The sequence below is a fragment of the Onychomys torridus genome, chromosome 3 (genome assembly GCF_903995425.1).
Source record: "Onychomys torridus chromosome 3, mOncTor1.1, whole genome shotgun sequence".
Lineage (NCBI taxonomy): Eukaryota > Metazoa > Chordata > Mammalia > Rodentia > Cricetidae > Onychomys > Onychomys torridus.
In genome coordinates this window covers 368,834-393,526 of record NC_050445.1, presented here as the reverse complement: position 1 = coordinate 393,526, position 24,693 = coordinate 368,834, and the positions used below count along the sequence as shown (strand labels likewise).

At 43.6% G+C, this 24,693-nt stretch overlaps 1 long non-coding RNA gene and 5 other non-coding genes across 6 annotated transcripts in view; 4 read left to right on the top strand and 2 right to left on the bottom strand.

Annotated features, from left to right (window-relative positions):
- The window catches only part of LOC118580894, a 143,520-nt gene extending 128,461 nt beyond the window's left edge, over nucleotides 1–15,059 (top strand). The window contains exons 5-6 of the long non-coding RNA XR_004944573.1: nucleotides 13,934–14,433; nucleotides 14,801–15,059. This is a non-coding gene — a long non-coding RNA (uncharacterized LOC118580894). The remainder of the gene's footprint in view (nucleotides 1–13,933; nucleotides 14,434–14,800) is intronic.
- Trnac-gca lies at nucleotides 424–495 on the top strand. The gene has a single exon. It is a non-coding gene; the product is annotated as a tRNA-Cys (tRNA).
- Nucleotides 6,012–6,083, bottom strand: Trnac-gca. The gene has a single exon. It is a non-coding gene; the product is annotated as a tRNA-Cys (tRNA).
- Nucleotides 15,060–17,833: 2,774 nt separating the features above from the next.
- Nucleotides 17,834–17,905, top strand: Trnac-gca. The gene has a single exon. It is a non-coding gene; the product is annotated as a tRNA-Cys (tRNA).
- A 914-nt stretch (nucleotides 17,906–18,819) lies between these two features.
- Nucleotides 18,820–18,891, top strand: Trnac-gca. Its single transcript has one exon. It is a non-coding gene; the product is annotated as a tRNA-Cys (tRNA).
- Nucleotides 18,892–22,637: 3,746 nt separating this feature from the next.
- On the bottom strand, nucleotides 22,638–22,709 carry Trnac-gca. Its single transcript has one exon. It is a non-coding gene; the product is annotated as a tRNA-Cys (tRNA).
- Nucleotides 22,710–24,693: the final 1,984 nt, after the last annotated feature.

Below are 24,693 nucleotides of genomic sequence, written 5' to 3'. Positions count from 1 at the left end.
ACATAGGAAGTTCCATGGATGTTTGTTGAGTGAATAAATGATGAAGGAAAGTAAAGGACACCCTCCTGATATCTTTGAGTACAGATAAAGTTCTCTTGTGCTAAAGGTCTGGACCACTGAAAACACAGAACCATCAGCTCTTGTCTTGGTCACTTAAGAAAAATTAAGTATGAACTTAAGGAAAACACCACAGTTAAGTGTCCTTTTCAGGACCAAAGTTGATGTCTTTAGCACACATGAGAGAGTGGACATTGAGATGGGCTGACTAAGATTGGAGAGAAGGGTGGGAGGGCAGACTTTAATAGAAAAATCTTGCCAGGTCAAGATCATTAGGAGGAACCAGTAGATCATGAATATGTAGGAAGCCTGGGTGTGATGCCAAGGTTGAAGAGATGTTAATGAGAGGTTACATTACCTGTAAGTGGGGGTATAGCTCAGGGGTAGAGCATTTGACTGCAGATCAAGATGTCCCTGGTTCAAATCCAGGTGCCCCCTTGCTTAAATATGATTTTGGTTATTAATTTACCATATGCACCTTGAGAAGGACCTCAGTGAAGCAGGGAAGTCTGCATTAGTTGAGGTTTATTCAATAAACTCCAGAGCCTCCCATGCTGGGTGGCATAAAACAGAATAATTTGATGTCCTATGTAGCAGGAATCTTAAAAGGTCTTATTAATGAAATCAAACTTGAGGCCAATTATTGGGGTGAATGCTGGAAGATCAGAGACACAGAACAAGCCACAGCTATCTCACCTTGCTAGTTCCTCAGGTGATCTTGTTTCCTCAGACTGCAAGCTTCTGTGTCCTCATCCCAATGGCTCTCAGCTGAACTGTGCTGCTCCAAAGCCTGAAAGCTTAACCAACCAAATCTTAACTAACTACATGCTTTACTCCTCTAGTTCCTGGTCCTCACACCTTATATACTTTTCTTTTTCTGCCCCCACTCCCTGAGATTAAAGGTTGGGTTTCTGGGATTAAAGGCATGGGTCACCATGCTTAGCTGTTTCTAAAGTGGCCTTGAACTCAGAGATCCGGCTAGCTCTGCATCCCAAGTGCTGGGATTAAAGGCGTGTACCACCACCGCCCAACTTCTGTTATAGCTTACTCTTCCCATTTTCTAGCCACCATTTTTGGCTTTGTTCTAGTGGCTGTCTGTTCTCTGACCCCAGATATGTTTATTTCGGGGAACACAGAATATTTGAGGGAACACAATACCCACCACAGTCCTATAAGAGGATGACTTAGCCTCTTAACAGAACCCTCACTCAAGGGCCCAAACACTGGTGACTCTGAATCCACACTCTACCCCCCATTACCACGATGACCGGAAACAGAAAGTGATGGAAGGTCAGAGAGAAGGAAATTCACCATCAAGGGAGATATGGACTTCCATTTGGTAAGTACTCGGCACAGTGGATGAAATGTGAACTCAGTAGCAAACGCCAAAGAAATCTAAGACCAAAGGGAAGATCTTAAAACCTGGGCTACAAGGAGCAGGTGATGCTTACAGGACAGGAAATCACCTTGGCAGTAACCGCTCAACAGCGCTCTTTGACACTAGGAGACGGTAAGAAACATGGTTGTGGGGTTAGGGATTTAGCTCTGTGGTAGAGCGCTTGCCTAGCAAGTGCAAGGCCCTGGGTTTGATTCTCAGCTCCAAAAAAATAAAAAGAAAAAAAAGAAACATGGTTGGGACTCCAGCACACCTCTGACAAACAACTCAAAAGGAGGTATCTGTGCAGGGAGCTGTATGTTTGAAATGGCAAACTATAGCTTCTCAGATGAGCATAATCCCCCGTGTGGGGCAACTCCAATTACTCTGGTGTCAGACAGACCTCAAGAACAATACAGACTATTGCCATTGCTCTGAGTCACTCATCAGAACTCGCTGACAAAACCCTATTGCTGAAGACAACACATATATATAAACATGGCACATGGGGAACCAAATGGTACTGACCAGGAAGCTTCCTCCCTATTGGCTAGCTTTGGTCCAGCTGGAAAGTGCTTTGTCAGTGATTTATGACTTTGTACCTGTGCAAACTCACCTCATTAGCACCATATCTCTGTACTGCCTTACTCAAGGATACTCTGTGACTTCTCATCTCCAGTGCCCGAGGCAACCTGACTCACCACTTACGAAAATCAGTATTCAAGAGAGATGGGGACATTTTAAACTCCCTACATCACTGATTGTGTGTGTGTGTGTGTGTGGTGTGTGTGTGTGTGTGTGTGTGCGTGTGCGTGTGCGTGTGCGTGTGCATGTGCATGTATTATGTATTTGTCCATCAGGGCATGTGTATGCCATGGAGTAGGTGAGGAGGTCCGAGGAAAGTTTGAGGTGTCACACTTCACCTTCACTTTTATTTGAAGTGGAGTACATCTTATTACTACAAACTAGGGTGCACACTCCAGGTTAACAGGTGATGAGCTTATGGAAGAATCTCCTGCCTCCTGCTCCCATCTTTCCTTAGCAGTGCTTGGACTGCTTACATGTGCTCCTACATCTTTTTTTTTTTCATATAGGACATACATATATGGGCATATACCCAAACTGAAATTCTCAGGCTTGTGCAGCAAGCAACAATGCCTGCTGAGCCATCTCACTCGACAGCATTGTGGGAATTAGATTATTATTTTCTTGTTTGGTTTCTTGCAATCCTAGTCACTTGGCAGAATTAGCACAGTGCTGGGTTGTCATCTTCCTTCTGTGTCTTCAGCAAAGACTGCAGGCTGTGGAGCTGTCCGTGGTACCTCCTGATGCTCCAGAGCTGCCAGGTCTGTGGCATCTACACATGGCGCTGTAGCAAATGCTGTATGTAAAGTGTTCCAATCTTTGAAGGGACTCTGCTTTGTGGAGTGAAACTTAAATGCTGACGCCTGGCAGCCACAGCACAGATCCTGACCAGTTAGAAGAGGAGACAGTCAACGGCCACCACTGGATTCCCACCATGACAGCATGCAGCCTGGAATCCAGGAGAGTGTGTGCTTCACCCCACAGCCTGGGATCCCCAATCCCCAGCTCTGGAGAATCCACTTGAGTTCTCCAGTGTAGACAGAAGGCAGCACACTCCTGACCACACATGTTTAGTCATTCCCCACTGCCCACTAGCTGTGCTGGCTTCCAGAGATGGTTTGAGAACCAGATATTGGTTCTTTCTACTGAAACCACCATGGACTAGGATTAGAGAACTGACTACATCTTGTGAATACAAATGAAGACTTGGTGACCTGAAAATTTGGGACTCAAGCTACACACTCAGCCAGCTGGCAGACACCTTACACTGCTCAGCAAGCAGAAGGGTGGTGACACATCCCTGCCCTCTGTGGGGTGAATCCTAAACATACAATCTTCTCCCCACACTCTCCCAGGATGAGGGAGAAGGTCGTCTTTACTCTGGCTTCTGAGGCTACAAGTAGAGTCACTTTGTCACATGTCACTGGGGACTTTTAATCCTTGGACAGAGGATTTGTAGGCTGAGGAGGAGAGTAAGAATAAAGAAACCAATGTAGGAGAAATGTCCACCAAGAAGAGACAAAACTGAAGGGAGGAAAGGGAGACAGGACTGGAGGGCTGGATGCTGGAGCCAGGGCTCAATGCTGCTCTTGCAGAGGACCCAGGGGTGATTCCTGGCACCCACTTGACAGCTCAAACACTGTCTAACTCCAGCTCCAGGAGGTCTGACATGCTCTCTGTGCTGCCTGGGCACCAGGCAGCCATGTGTAGTACAGACACACCTACAGGAAAAACAGCCATAGACACAAAATTAAGAAAAACTGAAGGACATGTTGGCGCTGCACAGTGTGGAGAGTGGGACACACCGACCCGCTGACTGCACCAGATTCCTGGACAGCCTCTGATTCAGGACATCCCTCCACAATGCAAGGTTATGGAACAACTAATGAAGAACTTCTGAAATAGACACGGGTCATTAACCATGGATGGGACCTCACTTGTGATTGATATCTGATGTTCCCAAAAGACACTGACAGCGTCCTAGGAGGGACAGTGTTGGAGGTGACTAGTAAGCAGAACACTAATGAGAGATGCCAAATTTAGGCTTTCAAATGAAGGGAAACAGCAGTTGGAAGCATCTGGATTTGAACTGAGAACCTTAGGCTGCAGTCAAACATTCTATTATGGGTTGTACTCCCATGGCCCTTGGTATTTCACCTTGTTGCCACGCCTGTGCATCCCATAATATAGGTACATTTTATTAAAGCACACTCAGTCACCCAGAGGCCCCTCATTTATCTCAAAGGTTCTTTTCCACCAGGAATCATAATCTGAATTCCTATAATAAGCCAGAGACTCTGCCTTCTCCTCAGTCAGTACAAGATCAGTATGGGAATCATGCTTATCAACACAGCTCCCACAGGAAAATATTTCCCATAGGAAAATAATAAAGGTCCAAAGAATTTCATCCCATTTTTCAAAAGCCATGGTCACAATGCAGCTCAGTCAGTGGTATGTTTCTGGACACATGGGGCTTTTGTGGGACAATCTTTATTTTTGTGGATGCTCTTTCTCATCTAAGAGAATTTCCTGTGTATCACTTTAGCCAAATCAGTCTTCACAAATGGGGTCCAAGCCACACAGCCAAGGATTCTGTAACTGGAAGGCTCAGGGTTTTCTTCCTACCCTGAACTGATTTAGTCAAGTGCTCCTGCCATGGAGACACATCAGCTTCACTTTCCCAACTATCTGCCATTGCCTCTGAATTCTCTTCATAACAAGTCAGTTCTCATGGACATGCAAATATTTCTCATAGAATCTGTGGCAAAAGCAGCCTGTCACAAATCACTCACACAGTCCTCACTGTCCTCTGAAATATCCTCCAGCTCAGTAAGTTCAACTCTACATTTCTATGCCTTGTGGGTCATCACAGCAGCCTTTCCACCCATGCTCAAGGGCTCCCTCCCCATCTCTCCAGCAGTGAGCACCCTGCAGCTCCTGTGCTTTGGAATCCAACAAGACAACCCAGTGGACATTTGGGTGACATCCTAATGCTGCCAGACTTACAAAAGGAACAATTCACCTTCCTGATCAGAGAGCACTACTCTGCTGGCATCTCTTCAACACATGACTGTAGTGAGTTAGTGACTAAAAAGTCCAGAAACCTCTGCTGATGTCCTGTACCTCCTAGTCTTTGCCCACGGGTAGTGTTTGTCCATGCTGGCACAGCCCCAGATTCTGACCCTCCCCCACCCCATCTCAGCCCGCCAGTAGAGTCTTGAAATTCAGAATGCAGTCTGAATTTCGATGGGCAGCTCTGGACCACACTGAGCCCATTGCTCATTAAGAGGGGACACTGGAGGAAGGCATGTTCTAGCCTCATTTCTGCTGCTGTGATCAAATGCCCAGGCAAGAGGCAAGTGAGGGAAAGGGTTTGTGTTAGCTCTCAATTTCAGGATACAGTCCCTTATTTCAGGGAAGTCAAGGCAGCAGGGACTTTAAGCTGTTAGTCACATCACATCTACCATTAACAGCAGAGAAAAATAAGGGCACACATGCTTGCTAGTGCTGAGCACACTTTCTGCACTCACACGATCCAGGATCCCTGCCTAGGGAACAGTGCTGTGTCTTCATACATCAATTATCTTAATCATCAAGACAATCTCCAACTGACAGGAACACAGGCCAACCTGATGTAGACCCTGTGTTCTTCATTGAGACTTTATTTCCATGTGATTATACAGTGTCAAACTGACTATTAAAACCAACTATTCCAGTGAGCATAAGGAAAAAATATCAATGGGGAAAAATAAGAAGGTAGAGGGGACTCAGCAAAGGTCAAAGGTCAGCTGAGTGCCTTGTACTAATGCACTTTGTGGGTTCCAGCCTTTGGGCCAGTGGGTTATCATAGTGTCACTGAGAATGGAACCCACAGATGTAAATGGGGCACAGAAGCATTGCTTCTAGAAACTCCAGCAATGAAGACTTTCTAACTCCATGGGTGACCTCCCTAAGATGAACCTGGTAAGTCAGTAACCAGAATCCAACATAAATAAGGGGGCACCTGGATTTGAACCAGGGACCTCTTGATCTGCAGTCAAATGCTCTACCCCTGAGCTATACCCCCACTGGTACCAGTGTACCCAGTTAATAAATTTCATGTGTGTGGTGAGATAGTCTGACTATAAAGGTAAATTACAGATCCTCTCAGACCTACTCTTCAGAAGCAGCCAGACCTGACTGGTGAGATGCCTTCCTCAGCTCTGCAGCTTTCCAGGCCCATCCTTGATCAGCACCATCAGCCAAGGAAATGGAGAGGAGCAGGAGGAAATGCAGACCTGAGCCATTCACACTGCTGTCCTGGGTTAGCTCCTGAGCTGGCCCAGTGCCTTCCACCTGGGCCCCCAGACACCCTTCTCCTCCTTCCCTGAAGACAGAATGGCTGCCTCTCAGAGCTTCTCATGGTGCCCTAGCCAGCACTGTCAGCAGCAACACTGGAGGATCCCTCTCTCCTGGTAAAGCAGCTGAGCCAGGCTTTAGCCTTTGAGGATGAAGCAAGTGAGCAGTGGGCTCTGGAAGGGGAAGAAGCTCACGTGGGAAATGTCTACCATACACAGACAGCCTGGTTCTGGGATTTTTCTGTTGGGGAAGATTTGTTTGTGTTGCATGATCTGAGACTGCCAATGGAATCAGAACTTGGTTGGAGGGCAGAGTCTACACTAAGTTGGCCATAGTTGGCCTAGAGTTTCCTCGCCAACTGAGAGTAACCTAGATGGACCTAGAGGAGGAATAAGGAGGGGCCTGAGGAGAAGAGAGTGGGTGATAGTTTCTCTATTGCTCTGTGGATCTCTCATGTTTGTTTACGTAATTTTTAACTGCCAAGTTCTATATTTCAATAAAGCAATAATAGAAGTTGCAATATCTAGCATCCAATACATGGCTGTAGATCATGTCAAAGCAGTGGTGTATAGCCACAGTCTCACCCGCTAACTCCCCCACCCCTGTACATCAAGAGCTGGCACTCTCACTCAGGCTGACTGCACCTGCACACTGTGACCCCCTCAGCACCACCAGCAATGCAGCAGAGGGACTGTGAACTGCAGTTTCTTTGCACTCCCTGGATGCCATGCTCTCCTGCTTACAGCCAGCAGCTTGGGTCCCTCCCATACAGTGTCCCAGCCAGGTGGGTATCTCCTAAGGCTCACTATCTCTCCCCACATGGCACATGAGCAGCCACAGTGGTACCTGGCCCAGATATGCAATTAGCACAGCTGGGGGCTCCCCACCATGTCCACCTTCCCTGTTGGCAAATCCCAGCTAAGTGGTTTATCCCCTGAGTTGATTACCCTGCAACTGATTACCCTCCCATCCCTGCCACTCAGCTCCATCTATGCTGTTGGCATCAGTAGATTTGGTGAGACACTTGGGAATTTTTAAAGAGGAAATTAGGTTTTAAAAACAAATAAAAATAAAGTTTAAAATGGGGAAATAGTTCCCATGTTAAGAATTAGAAATATCACAATGGAGGGAGTTAGGACCCTGTTTAGTGCTACTATGGATGGCTTACACATGGAAAAAAGAAATGAGGGGATAAACCACTTAGCTGGGATTGACATATTATCTATTTTAATTACTATAGTTTTTATCCTTAAAAATTGTTTGATTGCTGCCATATATGAAAATTTGACTGGTAAGTTACAAACCTTAGAAGGACTTATTATTGATAAAGTGCTAGTTTTAGATAGACTTACTACTGATAAGTAAAAACTGTAGAAAGACTTACTGATGAAAATAATAAAAATTTTGCTGATAAGATACATGCCTTTGAAAGACATACTAATGAAAATAAGAAAAATATTCAGACATAGAGGAATTTAGAGCAGAGCCTACCACACCACTGCATTATGAAATTGAATAATAGTCACCCAAGGTTATTAGAAAACCAACTTTAGTTTATTCAGTTACCATACAAGAATAACCACAGTATGATAGGCATCACCAAGGCCATGCAGAATTGACTGGAATCCTGTAGAAGTTTTAGATTTGAAGAGATTTAAAGAAGCAGTCATTTCATATATAATTAATTCACCCCATGTGAAGCAGATGTTAAATTCATAGGTAACTCAGAACAGAATTTTCCATAAGACTGAAAAGATTTAGCTACAGCAATATTGGAAGCTGCCCATCGTTACAATGGAAAACATGGTGGAAAGAGGAAGCTAGGGTCATAGAACAATGAGTAGGTATAGCACAATGCTAATGCTACAGGTAGGGCTAGAGGTATGGAAATTTCCTAAGACCAGCTTCTCAATAAGGTCAGTATACTGATTTGCAAAGACAGTGAAGATTTGACGATCGCACCTTGACACTATGTTGTATAGCAGCTTGGGACAGGGTTTAAGAATCAGGAAAAGGACTGAGTCATTTACTAAAATTATACAAGGCCCAAAAGAAGCCTTCACTGATTTTTTTTTTACAAAGATTGACTTCAGCTGTAAATAGAATGATATCAGATCCAGAAGTTAGACAAATATTAATTGAATCTTTGGCTTTTGAAAATGCTAATTCAGAATGCAAAAGAATGATTAGGCATTTGAAGGTAGACACCAATACATGAATGGATTAGAAATATGGCTAATATTGGATCTCATGCTTATGATACTGCTTTGAAAGGATAAGTAATTTCTAGAAATTTTAAGAAAAATAAAAAAGTCAGATGTTTTAATTGTGGTTAACAAGGTCATTTGAAAAGGGATTGTAGGCAAAATAATCCTAGAAACAATGTATTTCTAGAGATAATCCAAAAAGAAGGCCCTAGCCTTCTGGAATATGCAGTAGTTGTGCCAAAAGCCAGTATTGGACTAATGACTGCAGATCAACAAGGGACAGGCAAGGTAAATATTTGCCATAGGGTACTCCCTGAGGGGCTTCCTACAAGTACCAATATCAAATTTGGCTCAAGCATCCCCTGTCAGTATCAGAGAACCTCATACACAGAGCAATTAAAACCACACTGCTCTGGATGTGACCAAAGACAGAAAAACTTCTATAGATACAACAAAAGGTTCAGGAGTGACAAGAAAACAAGTAATTTGGCAAACTGCTGTAAATGATCAGAGACCAAAGCTAAAAATACATACAAACTGCATTAACATTGAGGATTTGGTAGTCACAGTTGTTTGCATATTACAATATAAAACTTATTACAGGTATACTACACAATTCTACAGGACAGGCAGTTATTGAAAGATCAAATTGCACTTTGAAAGATATGCTTAATAAACAAAAAAAGGGTAATAAAGATCCCCGGAGATAGATTACACAATACTTTATTAACCTTAATTTTTTAAATGCTAATGAGAAAGGAACTCCAGCTGTGGAGAGACACTGGATAATTGAAAAAACTTCTGAATTAAATCAGCCTGTATACTTCAAAGATGTGTTGACCTCAGAATGGAAACCAGGGTATGTGTTATGTTGGGGAAGAGGTTTTGCTTTTGTTTCCACAGGAAAAGACAAGCTATAGACACCATCAAGATTGATAAAGATTGCATTCAAACAGGAGAGACATAACGATTAGAGAGGTGATAGTTCATCAACCACATGGCCATTCCATCTAAATTAACTGATAAGACTTGCAGATGTCTTTCATTTGGTCAAATACAACCTGCCAAAAAAGGGAAACTCACCAAAGTTAGGGTCAGGACAGGGTTTTGTTTTTGTCTCTCCAGGAGAATAAAAGAATTCAACTAAAGAATCTGAAGTCCACTGAACAAACAGACATCTGAAGAAGGACAAATCATCCAGAGAAAAATGTACCAAGAAAAAGAGTAAATTGGATTTGTGGTATAACACATTTCCAACAGGAAAAAAATTTCACAAATCCTCCAAAATGTTTGTTTCTACTGTTCTCTACAAACATAAAGGCAAATGGTCTTTTTGTAGTCCCAACTCAATTAAAATTTAAAGCTGAATTGGAGTTGGAGCATGGCTCTCTCCTCCTTTAATTCCAAGCTTCCTTGTTAGAGGAAAATCCAAGGTCTCTGTCTCATATCTGAAGAGCCACTTGGTATGGAACAGAAGAAAACCAGAATTAAGGAACTGTTCTATTGCCACTAATCTCAACCTTTTCTTAAGGTATAAATATTATCTCAAAATTTTTAAGATATATATGTATATGTATATCCTGTTATGATATTGATGGTCATAGAGAGCACTAGCTAATTCTATAAATATGTATCATATAGCTTCCTGTACTTAATTTCAGCCTTAAGTCTGAAGCGGGTAACTAGGAACTAAATTTGTGTACTCCGGATGTAATTAATAGATTGTGACCACTTAATCTCTCTGAGATCTGTGCATATGCCATTTCAAATGTTTAAGTTTTCAACAGTAAACTGTGACCATTCTTAACCGTGTTTTTTGAAGTCTCCAAAAGGATGTTGTGGTCTCACAAAGACAATTCCACCTTGATTGTAGTAATAGTACTAAGCTAACAGACACCACCCAAAAATCAACTTTGGACTATAGACTGGTCAGTACAATTTTCAGGCAGTTAGCTAAGGTGGTCCAGCATCATAGACTACTACAGCCCGAGCTTCAGATAAACCTTGTTTTCTCATCACACAGAGACTGGACAACAGCTAGCTCTACCTGGACCTGATTTTATCTCAGTTTTTTCAGAGTACGCTAAAACTGCCATGAGATACCCCAGAAAGAAGAAGTAAATTTAAGAACAGGATGCCCACATTCCGAAGAGGTGGGGGCAGGTGGTTTTGGTCATTCAGTGGATGTTTGTCATTGTTTAGGGGAGGTGGTTACAAGGTGTTATTGGTCATGGCCAGGGAGGAAACTAAGGAAAGGAAATTAGATTCAGGAATCTTGTTCTGAAAAGAAAAAGAGGGAATAGAAATGATGGAATAATAGGGTAGATTATTGAATCTACTTTCAAGCTAAAAAACGCAACTGCTAGTCTCAAATATTTTACATTGATATAGATTTTTGTATACTAATACATATTTAGGGTTAGTTTTGTTATACTGTATATATGTTTCTAATCTTGTTTAGGATATTTATAAATTATACAAATTTAAAGTTATTTTGTTATACTTTATATATGTTTCTATTTATTTATAAACTATTGTACCTATGCAGCTCATTTTAAAATGTGATTTAAAGTTCTAGCTCTTGAAAGCTATTTACAATAATAAAGAAATACATATTAGAAGTTAATCATCTATAGCAATCAAACTTGTACTCATGTTAGGTATGTTTTCAAGGTCAAAGAGACATATTGTAAATAGATAGTCTGCAAACACTTAAGAGAACTACAGAATATGGCATTTAAAATGTATTAGTAATGTAAGGCTTCTCATGACAGTGAAACATGTCTGATCCTGGCAGCACCAACTTACTTCAAAAGAGAATGATGGGCATAGAAAATGTCCATATGAAGTTTGCTTTCATTTGTAGCAAAGTTAGCCACTGAGCAAAGAAACTGCCTTTGCCTTGACTGCTGACAGTATGCTGTTCAGATTAGACAATCAGGGCACAAAAGAAAACAACTCGAACTTTGCTAAGACAAGTTAGGAGAGTCCTTTAAAATTCCTGCATCACAGAAAATCTGTCAGATATTCTAGGGCCATAGGCTGAAGATGGATGTCCCACTGTTGCAGAGGAAACTTGGGGTGACTGTCCAATCAGCCAGATATTTCAGTCATTTTTTTTTTTGTATAGGAAGTTGCTTGTTCTGTACTTCCTGTTTAATTAGGTAATATTGTACCCTTCTGAGGTCTCTGATGAAGTTGAAGATTTGATAGTTATAGTTATAATTTTCCATAGTTAGAAAGGATAGATTATGGGCTATTTTCTTTAAATTTTCCAAATAGTAATGGACTGGACATTCTGAAGGTACTTCTTACTTGAGAATTGCTTTTATTTTATATAGTTTTACTATGTTAAAGTTAAACCCTTCCTCTTTATTTAGACAAAAGGGGGGAAATGCTGCAGATTTGTTTGTGTTGCCTTTCTGAGGCCACTAATGGAGTGAGACCTTGGTTTGAGGGCAGAGTAAACACTAAGCAGGCAAGAATGAACCATAAAGTTTTCTGGCACACTGTGAGAAAGCTAGAGAGACACACAGAGGAGGGATAAGGAGGGGCTAGTGGAGACCAAGGCCTTTTTTCAAGCCCGGAAGGCAGAGAAGAGAGTGGGTGACCATTTCTCCATCTTTCATGGATCTCTCAGGTTTATTTTCCTATTATTTAACTCTCAAATCTTATTTTTAATAAAACAATAAAAATAAGTCTCAATAATTCTCTCCTTATTTCTGACCACATGTTCATCAGACAGTAACAAAGGGAGATAATTTACTGTTTGGCTTTCCTTTCTGGTCCCTAGATACCAGCTGTCTGTATGGCTGCTGTGCCTGCATAAACCTGAATTCTCCACCACAGTCCTTGCCTTCTCTTTAAGTTCCCAACAGAACCAGAGAAACTAGATATATTCAGTTAGAGTAGAGACACTTATAAGAGTGGGATGGACATAGAGCTTGTAGGAAAAGATGGGAGGCATCCATCCATCCAAATGTCAGGCTGGCCAGGACCTCCCAGCTCTGATGAAGGCCATACGTGTAAAAATTGGAAGAAAAATAGTACTGAGTGTGTGTGATAAAAAAACATATATAAAAACATAAAGAAATATGGATTTGCCCAAGAGACCTCTTGATCTGCAGTCAAATGCTCTACCCCTGAGCTATGCTGCCTCCCTGTCAGATGTTTAGGAAGTGCCTTTTACCTTCACACTCAACATTCCTACAATTTACAGTTTTTACTGTAAATTCACCAGCACTGCTGCCTCCACAAACTCAGACAGGTCTCCAGTCCCCAGTGTCTCCAACTCTGTCCCATGTTGTCATGTTGGCATCCCCACCCCTAAGCCTGTAGGAACAGCATAGCTGGAGACAGAGAGGCATAAGCTACTATAAAGAACTCAGATTTACATGTCTGGCTTCTTCAGTTATACACAAGTATCAGTGTGAAGAGACTCTGCCTACTTCTTTGGGGAACAGTGGGGTACCTGCATGTGAAGACATCTCTCCAGCCCATGGGTGATCTGAGTGTTGCCCCTGAGGGTAGCCTCTGGGTAGATGGTGAAGATGTCTCTTCAGGCCTGAGTGGGTCACCTGACAGCAGAGCAGGAGGACACAGAGGGTCAGGAATGCTGAAGCGCTGGCCTCTGCCCTGGCCTTCAGATCGATCACCACTCCACACACTCATTGTCATATGTTTGTGTCAACATATATGGCACAATTCAGTTATTTTGAAAACCAATTATTATTGTAAAAGATTTCTAAGAAAAAAAAACACAACAGTCCTCCAAATTCTTTCTTATCGCTCCTGTCGCCCAAAGGGAGCCATTCTCCAAAGGTTTCACTCTCTCTTCTAGTCTTTCCTGTGCACTCATGTAAAATGCACACAGCATGGGGTGTCTTCTTTAACCAGGTCTGGACATCAGTAACTGACTTGTAGAAGAGGATTATCATTTTCATGCCTTCTTCCATTCTCACTTTCCCATTACATTCATGTCCCAACCTTTAGTTGGATGACCTTCTTCTCTGTTTTTATCATGATGACTTGTTAACTCTGTGTATGGTGGATGTGTGTCATTCTAAACAGGACAAAGACATTGGGTAGAACTTTTGATTTTCCTGAAGTTACTGGTAGTCTTATGTTTAAACTGTTTCATTTCCTTTAAATACCTACAACTTCTTTTTTCACCTTTTTTATTTATTTTTCTATTATCAGCTTGATACAGTATAAATTCTTATCCTAATTGTGAAATGTTTCATTGAGGCTGCCCAGTAATTGAGTAAAACCAAAACTTACTATATGCCATAGTCATCCTAGGGTCCCCCCTGCTATATAGCCTCCCTGGTTCTGTGGGTTGCAGTCTGACTGTTCTTTGCTTTGTATCTAGAATCCACTTATGAGTGAGTACATACCACGTTTGTCCTTCAAGACATCACTATTAGCTACTGAAGTTTGAGCATTCTGGAAGAGCCTAGAGCCACCCTGAGGCCACCCGAGGCTCTGCAGCCTGTGTACTGTTCTGGTCAAATGCTCTGAGGTCTAGAGGCAGAACCAGGCTTCCTGCATAGCACCAGTATCAAGGAAAGGCCTATGACCAACCAGTTCCTGTTATGATTTAATGGAAGCCAGCGGGCTCCTGTGTTTCTGAGGACCACACCAGTCCCCTTCCTTGGCTCCTGTGTTTCTGAGGACCACACCAGTCCCCTTCCTTGGCTCCTGTGTTTCTGAGGATCACACCAGTCCCCTTCCTTGGCTCCTGTGTTTCTGAGGACCACACCAGTCCCTGTCCTGGGAGACTATGAGCAGATGGAGGGCAGTGTCTTGAAGCACAACCCACACAGAGGAGAGTCAATGCTATGTTTTTGGGACTGCTGTTGTTTTAAGTATGTAAGTGTTTTCCCTGCGTGTATATTTGTGCACCATGTGTGACTAGAACCCTCAGAGGTGAGAAAAGGGCTTTGGATCCCCATAATCAGAGTTAGAGAAAAAGTGAGTGGAGGGAATTGAACCCAGGTCCTCTGGAAGAGCAGCCAGTGTTCTTAACCACTGAGCCATCTCTAGCCCCCTTCTGAGACTTTCTAAGGCCACCACACAATCTAAATGTAAAAAATAAATAAAATAAAAATTGAAATTTAAAAAAATATCTACAACTTCCACAAACCATGAGTTCTCTATGAAATACTTTTCAGAATAATATACGATGCATGGAAACATTTCTACTCTCTAATGAACATTTCTGCTTTCTGTTTTCCAGAGTGACCTGGGCTCCTGATCCTTTTGTTCTGGTTGTCCCCCAAAGGCCTGCTGCATGGTCAAGGCCCTGTGACTTCCTTCACCTTGACATTCTTCTTTTCCACCATCTCTTCTGTGTGGAAGTGTTTCTTTCCCAGATTTTGAGTTCTTGGATGTTTCTTAACAAAATGACACTCCTTCTTTTGGGTGATGAACCCCTCTGTGAGAGGTGAATGGAAGTAAAATTTCTAGCCTTTGTATGTCTGATAAAGCATATAATTCTTCCCACACACTATACTAATAGTTAGTTTGTATATTTAATTTAAAGATTTTTTTCATAAAATAATGTGGTTTGAATGAGAACAGCCCCCAAAAGTTCATATATTTGATAATATTTGGTCCCTATTTGGTGGACTGGTTAGGAAGGATTAGGAGGTGTGAACTTGTTGGAGGAGATGTGTCACTGGGAGGTGTTTTGTGGTTTCAAAATTCTGTGTCAGGTCAGTCTTACTCTCTGCCTCCTGCTTGTAGATCAGATGGAAACTCTTAGGGCTCCAGTGTCATGCCTGCCTACCTGTCACCATCCTTCCCACCATGATGATCATGGACTAACTCTCCAAATCTGTAAGCAAGCTCCCAAGAAATGCTCTCTTTATAAGTTGCCTTGATCATGCTGCCTCTTCACAACAAAAGAACAGCATACTGACTATATATGTTACACTATAGTAACACAGAATAGTAACTAAGACAAAAGTTGATACCAGGGCCTGGGTTGTTTCTATGACAGGTCTGACAGTGTGGGTTTTGGGTAGAATATGGAAGATATTGGGACTTTGCATTAGAAAGACAGTTGAATGTTGTGTGAGTTACCAGGCCATACTAATAGGAGCATGAAAAAAAAGTAGTTCTTATCTTATGATATAATGACAAAGTGCGTGTTTGTACAAAAAAAAAAAAAGTGGCAAAAGGTCTTGTCTAAAAAATCTGCCTGAGGATAAATTCAAGAGTTGTGGACTTATATTGTTGGCAGAGGAGATTGCAAGACAGCCTAGTATTGACTGTGTCATATGGCTACTACTGATCACTCTTTTGCAGATCTACAATGAAAAGGAGCAAGAAGGGCAAAGTAAAATACAAAATGGATGACACTGGTTCCTTGGAGTCATCCATCACCTTTGGTTCTTATATCCTTTCTGCCTCCTCTTCACCGTAGAACTCTGAGACTTGAATAGAGAGGTTGATGAAGGCATCCCATTTAGGACCGAGTGCTCCAACGTCTCTCACTCTCTGTCCATTGTCCAGTGCGGGTCTCTGTGTTCATTTCCATCTACTGCAAGGAGAAGCTTCTCTGATGTGGATTACACAATATAGCAATATGTCATTTGAAATTGTTTTATTGCTATGTTCCTTAGCAGAAAATCAGTAGTGGGGTTTTCTCCAAGGGCCCATAACCTGGACGGTGTCAGGTCCATGGCCATTGTAGCAGTGTCAGATATGGGTTCTGTCCAATAGATTGGCCCTTAAACCCAATTTTGTAAAAGGTTATTCCTATAAAATTTGAGTCAGTATTGAACTAGTATGTCAGTTGACTGTTGTAGGTCAAGGGTTTGTATCTGGATGGTATTGATGATTATATTTCTCCTCTGATAGTGAACAGAGTAATTACTAGCACCAGGGATGCTTGTCAGTTTGTAAGAAGAACTTGAGCACCACCTTAACATCTCTGTTTTATGAAATAAGGGCTGTCTTCAGACAATCAATCTATTTCAAGATGCAGCAATACCACCCTTAAAAATCTACCGAAAGGCCTCTCCATCTTACTGAAAAGATACTCATCCATTTTCACTGCTGTTCTATTCATAATAACCAGAAATAAAAAACACCCTAGATGTCCATCAACTGATGAATGGATAATGAAAATGTGGTACATTTACACAATGGAATATTATTCAGATTTCAAGAAAAATGTAGTTTTGAAAATTTCAAGGCCAATGGATAGAGCTAGAGACATTTATCCTGAGTGAGGTCCAAATAATCAAAAAGGCAAATATTTCATGTCTTCTCCTATACGTGGATATAAACTTATAAAAATCTGATCTGTGGGTTACAACCCAGCTAACCACAGCATTTAGGTACCTGTTAAGGGACAATTGGGAGGAAAGGATCTTTCAAGGTGGGGAGATAGAAAATAGTTGTATAGAGAGATAAAGGGGAAATCAAAATAGCAGCATTTAACTCGGGAGGAAAATGAGAGACAAGGACATGAAAAGGGCTATGGGAAGAGACACTAACACTGGCCTTTAAAAAACTATACAGAAATCAGCTATTTTAGAAGCCTCCTGAAATATGTGCCTATAGGAAAGGAATTAAATACCGGTAAGTAAAACCTCCAAAGCCAGAAATTGATCATATCATGTAGAATTGCTGGCCAAAGGGGGTCCATGGAACCTTCCACAAAAAAATTATTACCAGCTATTACCAAGACTATTTATTATTTGTTATTCTCCAAATGAGAAGGTAAGCCCCTATTGCTGAGGACAAAATATGTTTCTTTAAAATATTTTCATTAGTTCTTGGAGAATTTCATACAATGTATTATGATATATTCACCCTCAACTCCTTTACTTAACTCCTTGTCCCAGATCCATCCTACATCTACACCCCTAGGTTTATGTCCTCCTATGTGTGCTATCTATATGCTTCTGGGAGTGGGACCATCTACTGGAACATTAGTGGTATACCTGGAGCCATGCCTTAGAGAAAACTCTTTTCCCTCCCCCAGAAGCTGTGAATCACCTAAGATCCAATCCTTTGAGCTTGGCTTAGGGTGTGGAGAATGCGCTGAATGCACGCTTCTGGGCATTAGTCCTTCTGTCATATCTGTGAACTAGGACTGGAGGGTGCTGGTCACAAGGAGGTGGCACACAGGTGTGCAGTTGGCTCAGGGCTGGGTCTCACAGGAGAGAGCAGATGATAGCAGAGTACTAGCAAGTACACGTGTCAGGGAGTGAACACACAGGTTCAGAGACGTTTATTGGATATACATAAAGCAGATGGGGGCATATCTCAGGGGTAGAGCATTTGACTGCAGATCAAGAGGTCCCTGGTTCAAATCCGGGTGCCCCCTTCCTAGTGTCTCTTTTAGATACAAGAGACCAAATCTGAAGTATTGATTAGCACAGAGCCGACTAATGCCCTGTGTTCCCTGTGCTCTGTATTCTGCTCAGGCCTGGTCCCTGTTCTCCTCTCTGAGAGAAGCTAGTACAGGACTCACTGTGAGACCCACCCAGGTCACACTCACGTTGTGGCACACGCTGGCCTCCAAGGCTCTGTATGGCTCAGTCAGTGCAGGAAGTCAGCATAATGGAGTCCTAGGAAGATGAGAGTGGGATTCTTCCTCTGGCAACTTTCCATAGTCAATCCCTCAGGAAGTCACTCCTAAGCCTCCAGAAGGGACGCTCCTTACATGCTGTTTCCTCTAGCCTGTGCTTTTGCTCCTGATACTTCTGAGGAAAGACTTGGATCCATGAATTTGTCTCCTATTTAGACTAAGACTCTGAGGAAAAGGGGAATGGCTGACCTCACTTTGTCTCCTCAGCATGGCTGATAGTGACCAGAACATAGGAAGTCCCATGGGTGTTTATTGAGTGAATAAATGATGGAGGGATGTAAAGGGCACCCTTCTGATATCATTGAGTACAGATAAAGTTCTCTCTGGGCAAAAGATTTGGACCATTGAAAATCCAGAATCATCAGCTCCTGTCTTGTCCACTTACGGAAAATTGAGTGTGAACTTAAGGAAAACACCACTATTAAGTGTCCTTTCCAGGTCCAAACCTGATGTCTTTAGCACACACAAGAGAATGGACATTGAGATGGACTGACTAAGGTTGGAGAGAAGGGTGGAGGGCAGACTTTAATAGAAAAATCTTGCCAGGTCTAGATAGTTATGAGGAACCAGTAGGTTGTGAACACGTAGGAAGCCTGGGTGTGGTGCCAAGGTTGAAGAGATGCTAATGAGAGGTTACCTTACCTGTAAGTGGGGGTATAGCTCAGGGGTAGAGCATTTGACTGCAGATCAAGAGGTCCCTGGTTCAAATCCAGGTGCCCCCTTGCTTAAATATGATTTTGGTTATTAATTTACCATATTCGCCTTGAGGAGAACTTTAGTGAACCTAGGAGGTCTGCATTAGTTGAGGTTTATTGAGTAAACTCCAGAGCCTCCCACGCTGGGTGGCATAATACAGAATAATTGGATGTCCTATAAGAGGATGACTTAGTCTTTTAACAGAACCCTCACCCAAGGGCCCAAACACTGGTGACTCTGAATCCACACTCTACCCCCCATTACCATGATGACCGGAAACAGAAAGTGATGGAAGGTCAGAGAGAAGGAAATTTACCATCAAGGGAGATATGGACTTCCATTTGGTAAGTACTCGGCACAATGGATGAAATGTGGACTCAGTAGCAAATGCCAAGAAATCTAAGACCAAAGGGAAGATCTTAAAACCTGGGCTACAAGGAGCAGGTGATGCTTACAGGACAGGAAATCACCTTGGCAGTAACCGCTCAACAGCGCTCTTTGACACTAGGAGACGGTAAGAAACATGGTTGGGACTCCAGCACACCTCTGACCAACAACTCAAAGGGAGGCATCCATGCCTGGAGCTGATGTTTTGTTTGGCAATCTATAGCTTCTCAGATGAGCATAATCCCCCGTGTGGGGCAATTGCAATTAAACTCTGGTGTCAGACAGACCCCCAGGACAATACAGGCTATTGACATTGCTCTGAGTCACTCACCAGAACTCGCTGACAAAACCCTATTGCTGAAGACAACACATATATTAGTCACAGCACATGGGGGACCAAGTGGTACTGACCAGGAAGCTTCCTCCCTGTGGGCTAGCTTTGGTCCAGCTGGAAAGTGCTTTGTAAAGTCATCAACAGGCTTACCCAGCTGTGGACTCTGTGAACTGCAATAGTGACCTGAAAGGAAGGTTATGGGGGTAACCACCCCCCTCTTTGTGTAATTCAAGGCCTGCTCCACAGAAGGAACTAGATGTTTAGTACAACAGATCTGAGAACACAAGGCCAGAAGCCAATGTTCTTGATCCCCACCTGAGAACCCCTAAATCAGATTCTCAGGAAACAGGACCTGAGGATGACCTTGGTATCTAAGACACTCTGGGGATGATTCAGACTCATGGGTTGTTTATAGCTATTAATTTTAATCAGGTATTTCCATGCTATAGATGTGTGAAACTTTGGATAAATCAGGCCCAACACGACGAACTTCATAATGGCCAAGCCATATCAGAGTTTACATTTGTGATGCAGGGCCTATTGTACCAGCCTTCTTGAGAAGGGATGGAGCAGCCTTCATTGTCTCTCCTCTTCTTCCCTCTTGGTCCCATTTGCTGAATCCCTTGATGTATCAGAAGAAAATAAAACCTGAAGAACTGACTCAGTCCTCAGAACTGTGGTGAAGTGAGAATCAGAGAGTCTATGGTCTCAGGAGCAGACATGGACGCTGGTGTGCTGAGCGGACAGTGTTGAGTGGGGATTGCCTGACACGTAGGCAATGACTCTGCCAGTGATTTTTGCCCTTCGACCCGTGTAGACTCTCCTCATTACCATATATTGGCACTGCCTCAGCCAAGGACGTAATGTGCTCTGTGACTTCTCATCTCTAGTGCCCTAGGGAGCCAGACTCACCACTAATGAAAAGTAGTATTAAAGAGAGATGGGGGCACTGTAAACTCCCAACACTGGTGATGGTGATGATGATGGTGATGATGATGATGATGATGTGTGTGTGTGTGCATTTATGATGTGTGTGTTTGTACACGAGGGTGTATACATGCCATGGAACATATGAGGAGGTCAGAGGAAAGCCTGAGGTATCAGACCCCACCTTCTGCTTTATTTGAAGCAGAATCCCTCTTATTGCTTGAAACTGAGATGCACACTCCAAGCTCACCAGCCATGAGCTTCCAGAAATATCCTCCTGACTCCAACTCCCATCTTTCTGTAGGAGTGCTAGGATCACATACCTGCGCCCCCAGATCTGGCTTTTTCATATGGGTTCTGGGGATCCAAACTGAGATTCTCGGGCTTGTGCAGCAAGTGATGATGCCTGTTGAGCCTTCTCACTAGACAGCATTGTGAGACTTTGGTTATTGTTTCATGCAACCTTAGTCACTTGGCAGAAATAGCTGAGGCCGCTGCACAGTGCTGGGTTTCACATGTTCCTTCTGTGTCTTCAGCAAAGACTGCAGGCTGTGGAGCTGTCCATGGTACAACCTATAGCTCCAGAGTAGTCAGGCTCTGCTCAGCCCTTCACAAGGCGCTGTAGCAAACGCTGTTTGTGAAAAGTTCAAATCTTTGGTGAGAATTGTTCTGTGGAGCAAAACTTCAAATGCTGCCAAGGCACAGATCCTGGCCAGTTAGAGGAGGTGCCCGTCAACGGCCACCATTGGATGCCCACAGCCTGGGATCCCCAATCCCCAGCTCAGGAGAATCACCTGGAGTTCTCCAGTGACAGCACACTCCTGACCCCACTATCCTTAGGGTCATTACTCTGGCCCTCTCCAGTTGCTATGCTGGCTTCTGTACATGGTTCTAGATGCAGATACTGGTTCTTTCTACTGAAACTGCCATGGATAAAATGATAAAATAAATGCACACATGCTTGTTAGTGCTGAGCACACTTTCTGCACACACACGATCCAGGATCCCTGCCTGGGAACAGTGCTATGTCTTCATACATCAGTTGACTTAATTATCAAGACAATTACAGGAACACAGGCCAATCTGATCTAGACACTGTGTTCTTCATTGAGACTTTATTTTCATGTGTCAAACTGACTATTAAAACCAACTATTCCAGTGAGCATAAGGGAAAAATATCAATGGAGAAAAACAAGAAGGTAGAGGGGACTCAGCAAAGGTCAGAGGTCAGCTGTGTGCATTGTACTAATGCACTTTGTGGGTTCCAGAGTTTGGGCCTGTTGTACCCAGAGCCCCCCAAAGACCACCAAGAGACCAAATCCGATGCAAAAGCAAAGAGTCTTCGTATTATTATGAGTTAACTTGGGACTCTTCGTCCATCTGACTCAGTAGCAGAGCAGGAGAGACCCTGAGTAGTGATGGGGCAGGTTGTTTTGTTGTTTTGTTGTTGTTGTTGTTGTTGTTGTTGTTGTTGTTTTAGCAAGTGGGGGTTGGGGCCTGCAGACTACATAGGAACAGACTCAGGATTGGTTTATGCAAGTGGCAATCATGTTAGTAACTTTTAATTGGCTAGGATTAGTTGGTGGTTGCAGTTAACATTTTTAGGCAGGCCTGGACAAGTCCCAGGCTTTGTCCTTGGGCTGCCATGGATGCTGGCTGGCCTAGCAGTACTGACTATAGGGGTTGACTCAGTGGTCTAGGCTCTGTCCTTGAGCTGCCATGGAGGCTGGCTGACCTCGCACATTCACATTGACCCATGGATGTAGCTCTAAGTTGGTGAGGGGTCCGACACAGTAAACAATTGGCTGAACCTTGAGTGGTCAGAATACATGCAGAAAGGGAGCTACTGCAAGGAGTATGTCTTTGTTCATGGCCCTCCCAGAAACTGATTGCTCAAGTCTCAGGAAACTGAAATTGAGGCCTGATCTCTGAGAGAAGACTGAGCAGCCTGCTTGGCATCTGCTTGATCCTTCCAGCCAGTGTGGCTGAGAATGGAACCCACAGATGTAAATGGGGCACAGAAGCATTGCTTCTAGAAACTCCAGCAATGAAGACTTTCTAACTCCATGGGTGACCTCCCTAAGATGAACCTGGTAAGTCAGTGACCAGAATCCAACATAAATAAGGGGGCACCTGGATTTGAACCAGGGACCTCTTGATCTGCAGTCAAATGCTCTACCCCTGAGCTATACCCCCACTGGTACCAGTGTACCCAGTTAATAAATTTCATCTGTGTGGTGAGATAGTCTGACTATAAAGGTAAATTACAGATCCTCTCAGACCTACTCTGCAGAAGCAGCCAGACCTGACTGGTGAGATGCCTTCCTCAGCTCTGCAGCTTTCCAGGCCCATCCTTGTTTTCCTTTTAATTTTTATTTATTCTTCTGTCATACAGTACATCCTGACCAAAGCCTCCCCTCCCTCCACTCTTCCTATTCTTCCCCTCCACCTCCTGTCTCCCCAAGACTCATTGAACCTCTGTTTCCTTTCAGAAAAGAGCAGGCCTCCCAGGGGTATCAACTGAATACAGCATAACAAGATGCAACAAGACTAGGCAAACCCTCACATCAAGGGTGAATGAGGCAATCCAGCAGGAGACAAGGGGTTCCAAGAGCAGGAGAAGGAGTCAGAGACACCCCACTCCCACTGTCTGGAGTCCCACAAGACAGTAAGCTAACAAGTATAGTATATGAGCAGAGGACCTGGCATAGATCCAGGCAGGCTCTGGATTGTTGCTCCAGTCTCTGTGAGCCCAGTGAGCACTCCTTTGTCGATTCTGTGGGCTTTATTTCATGATGCCTTCAAGCCTTCTGGTTCCTGCAATCCTTCCTCCCCTCCTCCACTGAAGTTCTCTGAGCTCCATCTAATGTTTGGTCTTCCTGGCCCATTCTTTTTTATTTTTAAACTTTTGGTTGATTCTTTGTGGATTTCACATCATGCATTCCACTCCCACTTATCTCCCCATCCCCTCACCTCCACCCTCTGCCCTTGAGGACTCCCCTCAAAGCAAACCAAAAAAATTTTTTAAAGAATTTTACTTTTTTTTTTTTAAGATTTATGTATTTATTATGTATACAGCATGTATGACTGTAGGCCAGAAGAGGGCGCCAGATCTCATTACAGGTGTTTGTGAGCCACCATGTGGTTGCTGGGAATTGAACTCAGGACCTCTGGAAGAACAGCCAATGCTCTTTACCTCTGAGCCATCTCTTCAGCCCTGCAAACCAAAATTTAAAAGTATAACCCAAAAGGGAAGAGGAGGGAGAGGGAGGAAAAATCTCAGCGTAGTCTAGAAGTGATATGGTGACCCAGTGAGTCACACAGTATGCCCCTTAGTCCATACAGCTTTATTTGTGTTTATTGCAATGGATCATTGGTCTGGCTCGGGGCCTGTGGCTGCTGCTACCCTATGGACACTGGGCCCTCACTGGGACTCCTCCTGGATATCCTGTTGTGATCTTGTGTCATGGAGATTCTGTAGCTTTGAATCTGTAGATCTGGCCCCTTCACGTGCTCCAGTGGTTCATAGATGAGGTGGGTGTTGATGGTTCTGGGCCTGGGTGGTAACTGGGTTAGTCAGCCCACCAGCTTTCCCTCATCTTCACCACCAGGGTGAGCTCTCGAGAATTGCCCCAGCTAGCTCACCCAATGCAGCAGATAGGAAGGAGCAGGGCCAGTTCTCCTGTTCTCATGCCTTAGATATGGTTCGCCCAGGCTCACACCAGCAGAGCTAGCTCTACTGTTTTTCCCAGGTGAGGTGTGTGACCTGCTCTCCCAATTGCTACAGCTGATGAGGGACAGGGCCAGCTCTTCTGATTTCATGCCCTGGAGGCCAGCTGTCCTACCTGCCACAGTTGGCAGGGGGCGCTTATTTCCCTCACACATACATGGCATACACATGGCATAAAAGGGGAGGACTTGTCCACTCTCCAGCTCTCCATGCTGGCTCACCTGCACTCCCAAAGAGAGTCAGCACTACTGTGCTGCCCGGTTGAGATGAAGTACCAACTCTCCCACTCTGGTGATCTCAGGGTCAGCTCTCCCACCCACCACAGGCAGTGAGGGGCAGGGGTGCTTGGATAGCTTATCTCTCTCACCCTCTCCACTATATGGTAGATGAGGAGTGGGACCATATCTCCCATGCTCCTTCATAACTGTGGGTCCTCTGGACCCCCATCAT